We start from the raw sequence: 17,715 nt of genomic DNA, 5'->3' as shown, positions 1-17,715 counted from the left end.
CTCCTCAGTAACCTGGCCCAAACACTTGCCACTGATAGACAAAAAAATTGATGCTTTATTTCTAGTCTGAGCTCTTGCAGCCTGCCTGCCTGACCAGACTGCTGCATGAGCCTTTACTGACTGAAGCACAATTTAACAGCCTGGGGTGCATGAAAAGAAGCGTGACCAGCAGGTCGAAGGAGATGATCCTGCCCCTCTGCTCTTGTGAGACCTCACTTGGAGTATTGTGTGCAGTTCTGGTGTCCTCAACATAAAAAGGACATGGAACTGTTGGAAAAAGTCCAGAGAAGGGCCACAAGGATGATCAGGGGACTGGAGCACCTCCTGTATGAAGACAGGCTGAGGAAGTTGGGGCTGTTCAGCCTGGAGAAGAGAAGGCTGCATGGAGACCTCATAGCAGCCTTCCAGTATCTGAAGGGGGGCCTACATGGATGCCAGAGACAGACTCTTCATCAGGAACTGTAGCAATAGGACAAGAAGAAACAGGTTTAAGCTTAAACAGTGGAAGTTCATGTTAGATATAAAATTCTTCACTGTGAGGGTGGTGAGGCACTGGAACAGGCTGCCCAAAGAAGTAGTAAATGCTCCATCCTTGGCAGTGCCAGGCTGGACAGGGCCTTGGGCAACACGATCTAGGGTAAGGCATCACTGCCCATGGCAAGGGTGTTGAATCCAAATGACCTTAAGGTTCTTTCCAACCCTAACTATTCTATGATTTTCACTGATGTGGGAATCAAGACAGCTTTCAGCATATGCAGCTTTCTAAAGAGAATGTTAAGCTTTTAGGAGTTTCATCAAGAAGCAGATTTGACACATCTCAAATGACACAAGTCCTGGATCCCTTCTCCAAATAAATTCTAGGCACCCAATATCCTTTCTGAAGTTGAGCACTTTTCTGACTCTCAACACTTCCATGTTCACAGCTGCATATGGCTTCTCTGCTCTTTAAAGTAATGACAGACGATGTTCCCTGGATCCAATCCCCATGTATTTTCTCAGAGCAACTCTTCAGGGGGAAATCATAAATACTGGAAGTAGGCAGAAGTGTTTCAGTTCACTTTATTAAAACACCTATTCAGACATAGTATGATGAGAAACCAAATTAAATCAGTCTGTAACAGCACTTTTTTCAACTTTATTTATTAAAATTGGCACAAAAAACCCAGAAGTATTCTCATGAATGTGGATCTTTTATTTTATTCCAGGTCATTGTTAAAGGTAATCACTAGAGTTGGAATAATGGAAACTGCAATTCCCCATACATTATCTCTTCTCCAATCAAATAAATTTAAATCTATTCACACAGACAGTGATGCCTTTCTACAGCACTAACAATCAGAACATCACTCTAAGCTCATTTAAATGCTTTACTAAAGTCTAAAAACAAAGTTCATAATTTCAACAGGAAATAGAAACAATTTTTATTAATAAAAACCACTTTCAAATATGGGGATTTTCACTGGGATGTACTGCACTATTAGTCTTTAGCCCTCAACTATTTGCCAATTGATTGTCTTCTATCAGAACACCATACTATTAAGCTTTCCCTAAATTACCACCTTTAGCCTTAAAACACAAACAAAAAATCCCACTCTAATGTACTTGTCACATATTCTCCCAAGAATTCCTTCCACCTCTAAGATACAATGACAGAAATAAAGAACGACTCCATCGCTTTGGACAAAAAAATAAAAGAAAAATATTAAAACTGCATGACTACATGTCACAAGCGGTCATTAAGCGCTCCAAATCAGAAGAGTTCAGTCTAATATTTACCTGCCAATGATCAATGTGTACACATTTCCTAGAAAATTTCTGGAAAAAGTATGACTCCCAGAGACAGGGTCCTAAATGAGGTAAGCCATTTCTGTCAAGGAAGTTGCGAAAGCTCCATCGCTCGCGGCTTTCAAAGCTAGGTTGGACATGGCCATGAGCAACCTGGCCTAGTGGAAGGGGTTGGAACTGGATGATCTTAAGGTCCTTTCCCAATCTAAGTCTATGATTCTATGATTTCCATAAGGCATTCCAGAAAAGCAGTCCAATTATTTCCAACTGCCATACCTATATGGTTATTCAATCACATGCAGATCAGGGAGTTTGCAGGCAAGCATGTCTCTGATCCCAGCTAGGCAAGGGCTGCCAACTTTCCCATACTCCCAACTGCTACAGTGATTTTCAACCACACACAAAAAAACAATACCCTTAAGAAAAAAGTACAAAACAGAACTTGATGGGCTTTTACACAACCTGATTTAATCATTACAGAGAAGCTTTGAAGCATGTATCCTCGTGTATTTGAGGCACTGCACCACTTAGTCAACCATGGCTACACCATTAAAACTACTACAGTACGTTTGGCTATTACCGCAAATGCTGAATAATGCACAGGAAACTTACAGCCAGCATCAAAGCATCCGAATTGGTTTTAGCCATTTCTAAATAAAATATTTTCCTGAAATATATTAATATAATTATTCAGAGTTAACAAATAATAAATAGTTTGCTTGGATAATTTCTGGTGACACTTTTTAAAATCTGCATGGTCTTCCATTTAGAAGAACCATATAAATATTAATAGCCTGTCAGATAACTATGCTGCACAGGAGACATTCTAGATTTACTTAGTGTTCCGTTACATTCCTCCCAGCATCTTTAGGGATGGCTAAAAAAGCAGTGACATCCCGACTTGGCAAACCTCTGAGAATTCAAAAGACGGCAACAACACTCCCCCTAGGATGGAGCAGGGGAAGTGTTCAGTGCCTGCTGTTTGGGGAAATACCTCCAAACTAGCAGTGATAAGAAAACTGGTTAAGGAAAATAATCAACTCTCTCATAAGCATTTATAGTAAATGGAAGACCTATAACATGCTACTCCTTACATCACTGGGGAAAAAAAACACTAAAAAAGCCAGCCTTTAAAGCTTTCTGATTATAGACGTTTGTCAAAAACATCTCCTGAAGTATTACTTTCATTACAGCTCCTATCCAGCTTTTGGTCACTACATACCTCAGGAAAGTTTTTGGTTTATTTTATTTAAACCAAACAACTTCTTCTACAGACTGCTCATACAAATCACTCAGCTGCTCCACGTAGCCCCTGAAAGAGGTTGCCTGTAGTCTGCTCTTATGCTCTCACCAGAAGAAATCATGAAGAACCCATGCCAGTTGTCCTCCTCCTAATGCATTCTGCTTTGGTATTTTCTATTTCTGTAAAAGATGCAACACTATAACCAGCATTTCTAATCCCCCGTTAGTGGGGTATATTAGGAAGGAGTAAAGCCTACTCTAGCAAAGACGACATTTGTACATAACCATCCTGAAAATATTTGTTAACCTAATGCTTTGTTTATTCAGTCTGGCAAATGCTTTTATTTTATCTTCAAGTATATTTAGTAAATGTCAGAGATGCACATAAATTCATAGTTGGCTAACAAGCCTCCCTTATGTGTATTTCTAATTAAGCTTCTTCCTAGATACGAAGTAATGTTTAAAACAAACATTTTATAGAGAATCAAAGTAAATCAAATTATGAAGTATTTTTCTTTGTGAAACTGCATATTTATATGGGCATCACCAGCAGAGGGAAGGCGATCACGATATCCACACGCAATAATTCCTCCATGCTTTTCTTCTGGATAGGCAGAAATATTTTCTTGTCCTTTCCAATTGCATTGCAAACTTTTGATGTCTCTTCCACAGCAGGTAATACGAGGTAGCGTGCACTCTTTATTCAGAACGCAGTTCCCAGTAAGACTTGATCTGTGTGTTTAAATGTGTGTATAAATATAAAACCACAGACATTCACACATAAGTATTTTTAAAATTGCAATCAGACTGCTGAATGGGCAAGAAAAGACTACAATATACTAAATAAGAGCTTAATTTTCATGTGAGGAAACATCAACTAACTGAGTTCTGTACAGCCGAGTGGCTTAAAAACTTCTGCCAAGACCCTAAGCTGCTCCTTTTTCTTACTTATTACAGCCAAACCTGCCAAAAGACCATAAAAATTGATTTTATGTTTCCGGTCTCTCTCTGCTAGCTGGAAAAGTATAGATTTTTTTCATACCTTTCTGACAAACAGAACCTTCCTTTATCTCGCACCTTCTCAACTACGACACTAACCAACGCTAAACACCTCCTCTCTTACATCCGATTTAAGTTACAATTAAGGCAAGAGAACGTTTCAGGTTGTTAAATCAAACACTCCTTTGTATCTATGGGTTTAAAGTGCTTCTTGCCTGTCAGTGTTACAGAGAAGGCTACATCCCACTTGCACTGCAATGGCATACTCGGTAAATTATTATTTTCCACATTTGTTCTGGGGAAGTGTTATAGCACTGTTCTGCTAGTCTGTGAGCTACCTCCTTAAATTCCAGCATCAACCCTTAAAATGGATTTCGCATCTTTTGCATCAAACATTAATAAGGCTCACTTAGACACTCTTAATGTGAAGGAAAATTGGGCTTGTATGAAATGGCTACACTGGAACATTTCATGCTTTTGCAAGTGCAGGAGTATGATTATTTTCTACAGTATGTCATTATCTTCTGCCCCGTGGTTCCTTTTTAAATTATCTCTTCTCACTCAAGCTGCATATACTACATTTTTAAGCTATATAGTTTCAATTTATGAATTGCATGCATGTAAATTCTGAGCAACTATACCACAAGCCAAGTGATGGACCACATTAAAGCATATTCCCCTCAGACACTACTAATAGAGCTACGATTTCAAAAAGCTTCAAGGAAAAAAGATATGTATTTGACTCCTAAGACGTAAAATCAGGTCATTTGTTTCCAAAACATACAACCAAATACTATTCTAGACACACGTGGAATCTCCTTACACTTTTCTGAGCGGGTTTATTTAAGCATGGCAGATGTCATTTCATATCCTCACAAAGAAAATTAGTTTGCTGCCTACTTGTCCTTGTACCAAAATGCTCCCCCTCCGCTTTTCAGGGTCACTCCTGAAACAATTGCTCATCTGTAACTCTAGACGTCAGTCCACACAGGGGAAGGAGTCCCCTCCTGGGTCTGCAGCTATCATCTTCTGTTTCTGAGGACGAAGTAACTCTCTCGGACAATAAAGCAGTTTAGACAGCACGTAACAGATTAACACACAACCCGGATGGCACACTGCATAGCCACTCGGAGGATCAATACCACCATTGCTGATTAGTAGTCTAGTTGTGGTCTACAACACGTATGTTTATCTAAAATTACTCCACTGACCTTTGTACAGAATGTATTATTTCAGAGACAGTGAAATATGATTGCACTACAGCCTTCTGCATTGAATTTACGAGGTAATAAACATAGAGATCTTTCTTCTTCACCCACAAATGGCTATTAAATAAGGAAAATCAGACTTGACATCCCCCAGATAGTCAAAAGGAATGATTTATTCAGATGCTAACATCTGTCTCGAGGTTGTGGCCAAATGCTATTCTGTGCTCATTTAGGACTCCACTTGGAAAGCTTTTCAGTTACATTTACCTAGAGATTTCTCTCTACCACTTCCGATCTGACAGAAATCACTCAGCCGGGTCTGATGAATAATAGCAAAAGGCAGCTTGTATCAGAGATGACTGAATTACAGATTGTTGAAAGCGCCATAAAGGCTCATTCCAATGACTACATTTAATTTACTTCCTATACTCACTACCAGAAGCTGCTAGTCGTTTGATATCTCTATTTCAGAAGACTGGGAACAAAAGAAATATTAACATTCTTCTCCACTTTCTTACTATGCCACCTAGTAGAGTTTGATAGGCAAAATTAACTTTTAAACAGAGCACTGATCCCCTCCCCATACCCTGTGGGGGCATAGGACAAGACCATAACGTATCCAAAAATCAAAGCAAGGCAAGTGGAACTAAATAAGGCAAAGCAAATAACGCCGGAGGACACGTTAAACTGCACGGAAAGAAAATGCTTTAGCTCGGCAGCCTTCTTCAGTAATGCAGGAAAGGCTTTCAGTAAACTGAAGAACAGATGAGAAGATGCTGCCCTGCGGGCAGGAGGGGGGGTCAGCGCCCGAGAGTCGACACACCGCCGTGCCCTGCCGGGACCCTGCCCAGGCGGTGGCGGCCAGGTGAAACCCGGAGAAACAAGTTGGCCCGGCAGCCGCCCCGGCGAAGGCTTCGGGCAGCGGCGGGGAAGAAGGGAGGGATGGAGGCAAAGCAGGCGAGCAGGCGGGCGGGCGGACGGCGCCCCGCTCCCGCAGAGGGGGGTGACCGCGGCAAAAGGTGGGGGGCTGTCAGAAGGGCGGGCACCTTCTTTGTCTGAACCACACCCCCCCCCCCCCCCCGTTATCCCCCCGCCCGCCGGGAGCGCCCTGGGGGCGGGCTCCCGTCCCCCGCACCCGCGGGCAGAGCCCCGGACAGGCGGTGCCGCCGGCCGCCCCCGGAGCATGTGCTCTGCCCCCGCCCGCGCAACGGCCGCCCCCCTTCCTCCCTGCCCGGAGAACCCCCTATCTCCGCCCGAGGCGACGCCGCCCGGGCGCGGCTCCGGAGCGCTGCCTTACCTGGCAACCCGGGCGGGCGCAGCCGGCTTGTCCTTCAGCCTCCCCCCGCGGCGGCACCGAGAGCGCACGGGCCCCTCCCGGGGAGAGGCTGCGGTGCCCGGCGGGGTGCGTGGCAGGAGGGCTGCCCCGGGTCCCTGCGCTCGGCGGGCGGCGCGCACGACGGTAAGTTGCGGCGGCGGCCGGCGGGCTGGGCTGGGCTGGGCAAGGAGCGGCGGAGACGGTACGGGGGCTGCGCGGCGCCCGGAGCGCCGCCACACTGCAGCGTCTCCAGGAATCCCTCCCGCGAGAGGCAGCCCATCACCCCCGGCCCGCCGCCCTCATTGGCTGGGGGGCGGGGAGACGGGCTCCGGCAGCCAATCGGCCGGCGCACAGCATGGGTGGAGCCGCCGCGCCGGCCTCGCCCATCCCATCCCGCGGCCGTGCGGTCCCTGTCCGCCCCGTCGGGCGGGGCCGGGCAGCGGCGGGCGGGGAGGAGGAGAAGGAGGAGGAGAAGGGGGATGATGATAATGATGATGGGGATGGTGATGATGATAAGGATGAGGGCATCCCCGAGCATGGCTGCCAGGGCTGCCTCCCGCCGCGGGGCCGCCGAGCCACAGACCCAGAGGCCGTCGGGTGAGCTGGGTGCCCCGCGCCGCCAGTGCGGAGGGGGTACCGATCTTGGCCAGGCTCTGCCGCTGCCCCCCGCTGCTCGGTAGTGAGCGAGCGAGAGGGCGATTCGGGTCCTCCCGCTGCGGCGGGCCCATGGGCAACCGGCGCCGGGCAGTCGCGACTGAGCGGTGAGTCGTGATTGGCGTCTGTGGCTTAGGCGAGAGCAGACCATATCGCGTGTTCAGGTAAGGACATGCAAAGGTTAACTTAATTCCCTTGATCCATCCACTCTGAACTGCCGCTTTGATTAACATTGGTCTGCAAAATGTAACTGTAACAAATTCAATTAAGGGAAGCACATTTCTTCAACTTTTAATTAGATCTACCCTATTTGTCTAATGTTTAATATGACATAAAAAGCTGTTCCAGTTCCAGAGGGAAATGGAAGTAGATTTAGATGTAAGCTTAGCTTTTAAAAACACAACGGACTGAAGTTCTTTGTTCCTCAAGATATATTATTGTTACATCTATATGCTCAGAGGCACAGGAGGAAAACATCAGTTTATCCACAAAATTGTATAACTAATAGTGTGGTATTTATGTAAGAGTTTCCTATAGCCTTTAATTGGTCACAGGCAGGGAACTGAACATAAAGGTTCTACCCCTTGATGCGCAGTAGTAGATCCTGTGGAAATAGTCATTCTGAGAAAACTTGAGAAAGTAGTAATGTATTCCACAGCCATTTAGTTGGTTTCATTTAGTACACGAGAGTGAAAGTTATCTAAATTACATCCTAATACGATAAATAGCAAATGCTGGCAGTGAAGAGCCGTATGCCATCATTAGCAGGTAACTGGGAAAGTTAAGAAGCCCTCAGGCACATCCTGTAAGTGCCTTTCTATGCCTGGCACACAACATCCTCCTGCCGTTCCCCACCTGTACTTTTGTGGTGGGATTTGCCTCAAAAAATCCCAGCCCTTTTCCAATTCAGTTCAAATACACATTTGTCTGATCATGTCAGTGCTGGATATGCATTCCTAGGTCTGTTAATCATAGTATGAGTTTTTTTCTTGTATGGGCACATTAGATCATGAAAGGGAAAAGTGAAAAGAAGAGCAAGTATTAGCTCCTGCTAACCTACAAAAAGGAGGAGCCACCATAATTTAAACTGCATACGCAGAGGTAGTCACCTGCACCCAGATTACTCTGTATACAGATTTAAAAATGTGGCTGTTTTCTCTCCCAGTACAATAGATATCAACAACTGTTTTATCTAGGATCATTTATCTGGTCAGTTAAAAACCCCACACATTTCAGTACTAATAGTTACGAGGACTTGATGCTGTGTTCCTAACAGCCACACAGCCAGAAGTCTGTGGGAGTCTGGCATTCGCAAGGCATGACACATCATATCCTGTCTTAGTATTTGAGCAAAGACAAGGAACATCATTTAAGCCCCATAGCCCTCTTTTAGTATATAGACAGCAAGGAAAATAAATGCCATCCAGCACTAGCCTTGAAGAGTATATCATTACTTTCTCCCTCTCTGACTGTGGTAGTCCCTACATGATTATTCTGCTAGATTAAAAAAGTAAACAAAAACAAAGGTGTGATAGGGGCTGGGATGTTGGTGGGAGAGATTTCACCAAATCTTTTTTGAGCTTGGTAGTTTGCAATGGTGAAATTGCTGCAAAAGAGTTATTACTTCTATCACATATGCTTCCTTCAGTTCCTTTTGGGTCCAAAAGCTTATTCATACAGAAAGAGGTCTCCAGTCCTGTAAGCAAGTTTTATTTCAGTAATGTATCCTCAAGTAAGTGGGTAGTTACTGTCCAGTAATGTTAATTAAACCAAAGCAAGCTGTGAAACTTGAGGGATGACAACATGTTCTGAACGGACAAGAAAAGCTCAGGAGCTATTTGGTGAATGCTTGGAGTGCTAGCCAAAATGCTAGCCACTAAACACACGAAACACATATCATTGTATGTATTATTATTATTGTTATGTCTTCCACAGTTTTGTTCAGGGGTATCCTATCGTAAGAAAAAGAAGAAACATGCAAATCCAGAATAAATTATATTATAAACCCAAGACCAGTTTTGTTTGGGTTTTGTAATGAGTATTTCTGCATCAGAAGAGAGTTTTAAATAATGTCTGCCATTCAGAAGTTCCATCAGGAATCCCATTAAGTACAAATGAAGAACTAGAGTCCGTTATATCCTTCATATCCCTTGTTTTTAATTTAGACTTTGACTGAGTTGGAGTTACAGGAGCATCTGGGAAGAAACTGACTAAAAAAGCAAGACCAGAAATGATGCAGTGTTTGTCTTTGCTGTATTTATTTTTACTCTCCGTATACTGTGGCTTCAAGGTAAAACCTCAAGATGAGAAAGCAATATGAGCCATAAAAACTAGGTTTTGAAAGTAAAAGACTCCTGCTTGCTCCATAAAAATGGAGAAAGCCTGAGCCAAAGCCAATGAACCAAAATATTCTCGGGCCTGTCCCAGCAAGTTTTACGGAATATGAAGAGCAGATAGTAGAATGACAGTCACTGCGGCAAATTCAGGAGCAACAGCAGTTGTAGCACATCAAAATCGGCCATCAGGGCTCTGGCTTTGGACCCAAGCTGCCATCAGTTTTTGTTTTCTTTTGTACCTCAGCCTTTGTGTGACCAAGTATCACAACTGTCACAATTAGAAGTACAAGACAGGAAATCAGGTAAATCATGAGTGTAAATCAGGGGTAGGTGAATGAGTAAATTGTACTGGCAGCATGCTAATTTACTTATCAGGCAGAGCCCAGAACAGTAAACTAACAGCGATTGAACTGTGACTGTCATGCTGAAATTATTCACTGGCCTTGTAACGCACAAGGTACCTATTTTAACAGAAAGATGCTTTTACTTTGTTCTTCACTGTCATGTTATTTTACTCCTATTTTTCCTTTGTTTTGGTCTTTTCTATCCTCAAGTTTTTTCTTTTTGAGAGTAGTCTGTATGCCTGCAGACAAAGAAACTGGCTTTTGCTTAGAGAAATGGGACAGCTTATCAAATGAAGCTCTGATTGTATGAGTTCAAGAACACATTTCTGAAACTTCTTTTAGTAAATGAAATGCCTGCTCTAGAGTATTCTGGTATTTTTTCCCATTTGGTTGGGAATCCAAGGGCTGGTATGTACAGCTGAAAATTAAAAACTAGGAACCACCCATTTTAGTTCCCTGTTTTCCCACTCTTGCTTTCCATGAAATTTTCATAATATATACTGGATGATGATTATGATACTCGGTATATATGTGCACTTCTATGATGATAGAAGGCACATCCCCAGCCAAGAAGCCAAATCTGCATCAGGAGAACATGAAAGACGTGAAAGCAAAGTGAGGAATCTAAGACCCAGAAGTGAGAATTAACCTTCAGTAAAATGAATAAGTACTGGAGTAACTATTCAGCTGCACACAACGAAAGCATCGTATAAAATAAGTCTTTGAAGATAATTTTTGGAGCAATGTGTGAGATTGTGAGTTAGATTGAGGGAGTAGAGAACAAATGTTGGTGTTTTGTTCTAGTTTTAATTCTAGCTAAAAATCAAAGGGTAAAATCAAAGAACTTGTTAGTCTCCTGACTGATGTGTGTCTCAATGTGTCATTTGATTTGTTTTCCTCTGTTTGATCTGTACATATCTGCTGCTTCTTCTAAGTTGTTTAGGCAGAGATGGTCTCTTTTAATCTGCATTTGCATAGCAGCTGACACAGAATGTTCGTGCTCTGTGCCCAGGGCTCTTGGACAATGTGGCAGCATAAATGAAAATGAAAACAGAAATACTCTTATGAGAGACTGTTCAAATGTAATCAAACCAACCCACATGTGCCTTGCACAGAAGTCAGCTGTGTAACGCAAGGACAGACCTGAGTCAGTGTCAGTCTGTTCCCCTGTAGATGGTGCCCCTACTTAAGGGATTCTCTTTTGGGTTGACAGCTCTGCATCGTTAATCCTCCTCCCCGCTTTGAAAATCATTTTTCACTAAAATGGTGCACAGGGTGATACTATAGAAAAAATGCCTTTTCGGTGCAGTTAGGATGAACTGGACTAAAGTCCTCAGCTTCTTTTTAGTCAGAATCTACTACATAAAATGACAAACTACTGAACCGTTAGCTTCCAGTGTGCCCAGATATTACCAGTCTCCAATCTTACTTTACAGTGGTAGACATTATGGCTTCCCTGTGTAAAATTTGTTATCCCTGGTGAGCATATGAATCCTATGGATGACTGCATAATAAAAAGAATGGGAAGTGGGATTTCTAATTTAATTTTGTGGAGCTGACCTTCACAAAGCACAAGAAGAGCTGTGTAATGGCACTATTCCTCCTGAGGAGAGGGTAGAGACCTAAAAAGGTCTTTTCAAATGGATATGCATGATTGTCACAATGGGCATAAGAGGACATTCCATTGTCTCCAGTACAAAACAAACGACTCTATTTGGAGAGACGTGAATGAATTGCCTGTTAAGTGTAAAATACGCTTATATTTACACCAACCTGAAAGTGGAGTGAAGGTGAATAGTAAACCTATTGGAGCATAGCACTGAAATGTAGATAAAACATTATGGTTTTAGGCTTCCTGAATTTCATGCCTCTGATTTGAGATCTTCATGAAGCCTTCACCGTGCAGCAGACATGCAATGAAGATCCTCCAGAAAGCCAGTCCAGCCATGAAGGATGGCATGTTCTACCGTCTGATTATGCATTGTAGGCCAAGAATATCCATGTGAGGAAAAAATGGGGTAGAGTTACTGGGGTAAAAAACTAGTTAATGTACTTTAAATTTCAGAAAAGGCTTTTCGAATATCAGTAGCCTGATAAATAATTCTCAAGGCAGTGTGTTTTCCTTTAGCTCACACCGTCATTTCATTCGAATGCACAGTGAAATTACCCTAGTATTTATATTTAAAACACCAAACGATAAAAATGTCAGAGTTTTTCTTTCTCTCTATAGTAGACACCATTCTGTGATATTTTCTGTGCTTTTTTAAATATGTATTTACTTCTCTTACAGAAATGCAGTCACTGTACAATTCTGATGTTTAGACTACCATTGGGCTTAAAAGCTTGCAAAACACATGGCTAAATGAACTGGAAATTATATATCATTAATATAATTAGGATTAAAAAAAAATAATTTTGATTTCTTCCTAGCTACATTTTAGTCAATATGCAATACAGTAAACTAGTTACCTCTGGCAATTCTGTCTGTCAGCATCACCATTTTGTTTGCAAACTAAAAGGCTTGTTTTGTTTCCTGTGTTGCTTTTTCTATAGCATATGACATAGCCTTCAAATTACATGAGTATAAAAAGGGAATAAAACTCTCCAACTGTAGCAGTGTTGTTAAGATGATAAGGTCAATGGTAACGTCTCTTCTGCAAACCTTGATAGATATTTGTCCAAGTCAAAGCTGAATTTTTAGCATTACACTATGCTAATGTAAAGAAGACCTTCCTTGGTTTTTAAAAACTTAGGTAAAGAAAAATAAACCCTACTCAGTGAACTTAATTCTGCTCACAGTTACCCAGGTATAAATCTGCAGTAAGACTTGCTGTCTTAAAAGTACAGTTTCCATGACTGCTGTCTTCTATCAATCAAGCTATCTGAGAGACATAAAGAAGTTAATGTAGTGATGCATAATTTTAATTCAAGTCGTGAGTTTAAGTAGGAAGTTTAAGGGTCCCAGTTGCACACCTGGGACATAGTTTCCTGCTTATGCAATAGTTCTTACTTAGTCTGTGTCAAGATCACTTTCCCCCCCTGCTCATAAATCTGTGAATGAGAATCCCTTATCACCTTCCTAGTTTTTTGCATTTGACCTCTTTAGTTGCCCGTCCTTTTGCCTTCCTCCTTTCCTGTCCTTCCTACTCATTTGGGAATATATTTTGTGATAACATTGCCAATCATAAATGAGAAATGATCTGGACAGTCACAGTCTTCCTCTTCAGCCTTGCTGTTGGACCTGTTTCTGCAAAAATCAGGATTGGTCCTTTTCTGTTAGGAAAGGAGTTAAATTCTGAAGTCAGAATTGTGACTGATGGTAAGAGTACGGTAATAGATTGTTCCCTGCTAAGGAATGTAAAACTCGCTAAGTCATTGGTTTGTTTTTAAATCTAGTTTGTATGTGAACAGAAGTAGCTAGTCAGGAATGTTGTTTAATGGATTGAAGAAAAAGAAAAGAATAAAAGCCAACTAAAACGTCATTTAGGATGGAGATAATAAAGTATAGAGATTCTCATCACTAGAAGCTTGTCCTCTGCCCACACTGAAATCAGACTAAGAATTTGCTAGTTTAAGCTCAGTAATTTGATACTAAGGAAAAGTTCAGCCGAGAGGAGTGTTTGGTACTAAATAGTTAAAGGATTTTGGCCAATATCTTCTTGTCCTTAAGTGTGGATTTTCAAAGAAATGGTGATTTCATATGGTCTTTGATGTTGGAACTCTAAATTAAATGTTCTTTTTAAAGATGAGTGCCTAGATTAAGTTATTCTGTGACTTACAGCAGACTCCTTTATGCCTTAACTTTCTTCCTTCTGACGGAATCTATGACCCACACATTCCCCACCATAATCACAGCAAAGCATTACTATCATTATTCCTTCATAAATACAAAGGTATCTGCAGAATAACCTCAGAGATTTATTACAGGAACAGTCATTTCTACTAAGTTTAAAAGGCCTGTATAATGCTAAGGTTTTTATTAACTAACTCTCCAGTTTGGCTTTCCCTTTAAAGTTATCAAGCTTTATCTCTGACCAAATTGATTTTTTATTTTTTTTTTTAAGGAAAGTGGTTGTGCCAGTTTTGTCTTACAGGGGTTCATAAAAATGTCGACATTTGACTTTTTCCAAAAGATTTATATTAGTTTGCCTTCCGTTGTACTCTAATTTAAATAGAACTTGTTTAATTTTTCCCACATTCACTTCTAAAAAAACGACAGTTTTCCTTGAGGAAAAAAGGTTACTTGCTGAAGTTATTTACAGTTCAATTGCTAGTTTAATTCAAATCTAATGTCTCGTTTACAGTGACACAGTCTACTCTGCAGGCTGAGCTGTGATAGATTACAGGAGTCACAATGACAATAGAGTCACCTGTGTCTGGAGCTGGGCAGCCTTGTGCTGTTGGCAGCAGACCTGCCCTAAAAAAACACACTGATATCCTACTGATGATCAGAACATGAAAAATGTGCTGACCAAACATTCTCTGGGTATTTCATTATTGTTGTGGTTTTAGACTCACAGTTTTTGCCACTGGCTCATAGTATACTGACTTTCTGTGCTGTCTGTATGTTGGTAAAAGCTTTCAGGGACACTCCTAGAAAAGGCATCTTACAGCGTGAGTACAGAGACCAGCTGATGCTTCTGACATAGAATCATAGAATAGAATCATAGAATAGTGAGGGCTGGAAAGGACCTTAAGATCATCTAGTTTCAACCCCCAGCCATGGGCGGGGACACCTCACACTAAACCATCTCACCCAAGGCTTCGTCCAACCTGGCCTTGAACGCTGCCAGGGGTGGAGCATTCACAACTTCCTTGGGCAACCCATTCCAGTGCCTCACCACCCTAACAGGAAAGAATTTCCTCCTTATATCCAATCTAAACTTCCCCTGTTGAAGTTTTAACCCGTTACCCCTTGTCCTATCACTTCAGTCCCTAATGAAGAGTCCCTCCCCAGCATCCCTATAGGCCCCCTTCAGATACTGGAAGGCTGCTGTGAGGTCTCCACGCAGCCTTCTCTTCTCCAGGCTTCTTCTTCTCCAGGCCCAACTTCCTCAGCCTGTCTTCATACGGGAGGTGCTCCAGTTCCCTGATCATCCTCGTGGCCCTTCTCTGGACTTGTTCCAACAGTTCCATGTCCTTTTTATGTTGAGGACACCAGAACTGCACACAATACTCCAGATGAGGTCTCAGGAGAGCAGAGTAGAGGGGCAGGATCACCTCCTTTGACCTGCTGGTCACACTCCTTTTGATGCACCCCAGGATACGGTTGGCTTTCTGGGCTGCAAGCGCACACTGAAGATGTTCATTTTCTCATCGACCAACACCCCCAAGTCCTTCTCCGCAGGGCTGCTCTGAATCTCTTCTCTGCCCAACCTGTAGCTGTGCCTGGGATTGCTCCGACCCAGGTGTAGGACCTTGCACTTGGCATGGTTAAACTTCATGAGGTTGGCATCAGCCCACCTCACAAGCATGTCGAGGTCCCTCTGGATGGCATTCCTTCCCTCCAGTGTATCAACCGAACCACACAGCTTGGTGTCATCGGCAAACTTGCTGAGGGCGCACTCAATCCCACTGTCCATGTCAGTGACGAAGATGTTGAACAAGACCGGTCCCAACACCGATCCCTGAGGGACACCACTCGTTACTGGTTTCCAGCTTGACACTGAGCCATTGACCACAACTCTTTGTGTGCGGCCATCCAGCCAGTTCTTTATCCACCGAGTGGTCCATCCATCAAATTGATGTCTCCAATTTAGAGACAAGGATGTTGTGTGGGACAGTGTCAAACGCTTTGCACAAGTCCAGGTAGATGACATCAACTGCTCTACCCCTGTCCATCAGTTCTGTAGCCCCATCATAGAAGGCCGTCAAATTGGTCAGGCAGGATTTCCCCTTACTGAAGCTGTGCTGGCTGTCACCAAGCACCTTGTTGTTTTTCGTGTGCCTTAGCATGCCTTCCAGGAGAATCTGCTCCAAGTTTTTGCCAGGCACAGAGGTAAGACTGACTGGTCTATAATTTCCTGGGTCATCCATATTTAACATATTATGCCTTGATTCACCATGGATGCATCATACCATGTCTGGCCATCTTATAGTCCTCCAAAAGGAGCCCATCAACCTATGTATCCCTGTGGAAGGACCTCTAACTGTCAGTTCTGTACTACAAAGAGCTGTATCTGTAGTATACAAAGGATCCATTTGAGGTTCTGTTCCTACTTCTGGTGCTGGTTAGAGAGCTACATGAGAAAAAGGATTTGATGCATCCAGGTGCTAAATTTCATAGTCATGAAGGTTTGGTGCTAATAACATGTAGTCATGGATTTATAAAACAACTTTGGTTGGGAGAAACCACATGCTCAAAGCACATCCAGATAGAACAGGTTCCTCAGGGCTTTGTACAGTCAAGTTGTTAGTATCTTGAAGGATGAAGGTACCATAACCATCCAGGTGGTCCTCCACTGCCATCACTCCAGGGTGTCAGTGTCTTCCTTGTACTTCAGTGCCCAAAACTGACATGATACTCCAGATGTGGTCTTAAAAGCACTGAATAAAATGGAAGGGTATCTTCCCTTGACCTCCTGCTTCTTCTGTTGCTGGTACAGCCAAGGACGTAGTTGGGCTTCTTTGCTGCAATGACACACTGCTGATTCATGTTGTTGGGTCAGAGTCGCAGCTATAAATTGAAAGACTGAAAGGCTGTGCATATGCATGCCCATCCTTGATCAGAACCAGCCAAAAAAATGCATCAGCTTCCCACACCTGCTTCATGAAATCTGTTTTCAGGAGGCCATGAACCAACCTCTGAGGGGCCACAATCATGCCTCCTGTTATAGAGCTCTATCTCCTTGGGCAGTGATCATCTGGAGATATGAACGCCATTTATACCCCTGAAAAGCTGAGGAAGCTGTTTAATGTTTCAATTTCAGAGGAACATAGGGATTCCTCTGAAACCAACCAGTCATAGATGATACACAGGAGCTCTGTGTGCATCTCTATGATCCTGACAGAAGATTTCTCTAGCTTGAAGTAATGATGAAGAATGACTAAGCTTGAAGGGGTAATGACTTCTTTCTTGGATCAGGAGCTTCAGAGGAGTATGCCAGACACTGGACAAATGTGATTATTCTCGTCCTAAAATTCACCGTCATCCTGAAAACCTGCTTCCAGCTGTTCCAGGCCTGGATGTTGTTCTGCTAGCTGGAATTAATTTAATTTGTTCCAAGTGGCCAGACAGCAAAGGGTAGACTGCATTCAGGTGTAGCCCTATCACCCGATATACCCTGGTGGGAGGTTAGGACTTGCTTAACAGATTCTGTCCTGGTTCTCCTGGTGGAGGAGTGGAAATGAATGACCACTCACAGGCAAGATGTCTGCAGAGCAGGGTCAGAGTGTCTGTGATGTGCTGTGGGCTTTGGGAAGCAGAAAGCACCCCTGTATTTGGCCCAATTACAGCGTGCATTTGAAACAAATATTTTCAGTAAATGCAAAACAATGATCCATAATGATCTATAGATACTAAGATTTTGTACTGAAGGGAAACCATTGTGGGACACAATGTGCCTCCCTGGTGCGTTCTACAGATTACAGCAATGTGATGCAGCTGGTGCACACACCTTGGATGAAAACTTCAGTGTGCGTCAAGGCACTGCTTCCAAAGACAGTTCAAACATAGATCATGAATCACCTTTGCAAAAATATATAACTCGAGGTATATCTATGTACATTTATACTTAGGCTTTTCGTGTTCATTCATATAATCCAGGCTTGGAACAGATATCTCAGCACGTTTTCCTTGCATACTATCTTCTCATTATATATTGGAAACTTCC

At 42.8% G+C, this 17,715-nt stretch overlaps 1 protein-coding gene across 1 annotated transcript in view; it reads right to left on the bottom strand.

Annotated features, from left to right (window-relative positions):
- SYT1 (synaptotagmin 1) overlaps nt 1-6,782 on the bottom strand; it is a 355,083-nt gene extending 348,301 nt beyond the window's left edge. The window contains exon 1 of the mRNA XM_062613815.1: nt 6,532-6,782. The gene's annotated coding sequence lies outside the window, so the exon portion shown is untranslated. The remainder of the gene's footprint in view (nt 1-6,531) is intronic.
- Between the last annotated feature and the right edge of the window lie 10,933 nt (nt 6,783-17,715).

This window comes from Pezoporus occidentalis, unplaced genomic scaffold (assembly GCF_034315485.1).
Source record: "Pezoporus occidentalis ecotype Australia unplaced genomic scaffold, CSIRO_AGI_Poc_V1 ctg17, whole genome shotgun sequence".
Lineage (NCBI taxonomy): Eukaryota > Metazoa > Chordata > Aves > Psittaciformes > Psittacidae > Pezoporus > Pezoporus occidentalis.
The sequence above is the reverse complement of the archived record's forward strand: the minus strand, read 5'-3'. Positions and strand labels throughout refer to the sequence as shown.